Source organism: Triticum dicoccoides, chromosome 6A (assembly GCF_002162155.2).
Source record: "Triticum dicoccoides isolate Atlit2015 ecotype Zavitan chromosome 6A, WEW_v2.0, whole genome shotgun sequence".
Classification (NCBI taxonomy): Eukaryota; Viridiplantae; Streptophyta; class Magnoliopsida; order Poales; family Poaceae; genus Triticum; species Triticum dicoccoides.
Window position 1 is genome coordinate 43726636 of NC_041390.1, and position 790 is coordinate 43727425.

A 790-nucleotide genomic window follows, 5' to 3' on the forward strand; every position below is an offset into this window, starting at 1 on the left:
ACTCGGTAGGATTTTTAAACACTTAGGCGAGCACTGTGCTGCAGCTAATCCCCCGAGTGGGAGGTTTGCTCGCCACTCGGTAGGATTTTTAAACAATTAGGCGAGCACTGTGCTGCAGCTAAGCCCTCGAGTGGGAGGTTTGCTCGCCACTCGGTAGGATTTTTAAACACTTAGGCGAGCACTGTGCTGCAGCTAAGCCCCCGAGTGGGAGGTTTGCTCTCACTCGGTAGGATTTTAAAACACTTAGGCGAGCACTGGGCTGTAGCTAAGCCCCCGAGTGGGAGTCTGGCTCGCCACTCGGTAGGATTTTTAAACACTTAGGCGAGCACTGGGCTGAAGCTAAGCCCCCGAGTGGGATGTTTGCTCGCCACTCGGTAGGATTTTTAAACACTTAGGCGAGACGGATTCGCAGCTAAGTCACCCACTGGTGGATTTCGTATGCAAACAAAAGTGACAACAATTATTGGAACACTCTTGTCTTTGATAAAAATGAAGTGCATAAGTTTTTCTTATTACATCTCGTCCGAGGGAGAACTCAAGTGTAAAAGGGGCGGAGCAGTTCCGCATTCCAAGCTCGCGGCTCGTCAATCTGGCGATCAACATTGTAGAGGTGATACACTCCATTGTGGAGGACTCTGGTGACGATGAAGGGGCCTTCCCAAGTAGGAGCAAGCTTGTGTGGTTTCTATTGATCCACTCGGAGGACCAAATCTCCTTCTTGGAAGGCTCGACTCTTCACATTTCTGGCGTGGAATGGACGCAAGTCTTGCTGATAAATGGTCGATCTGAT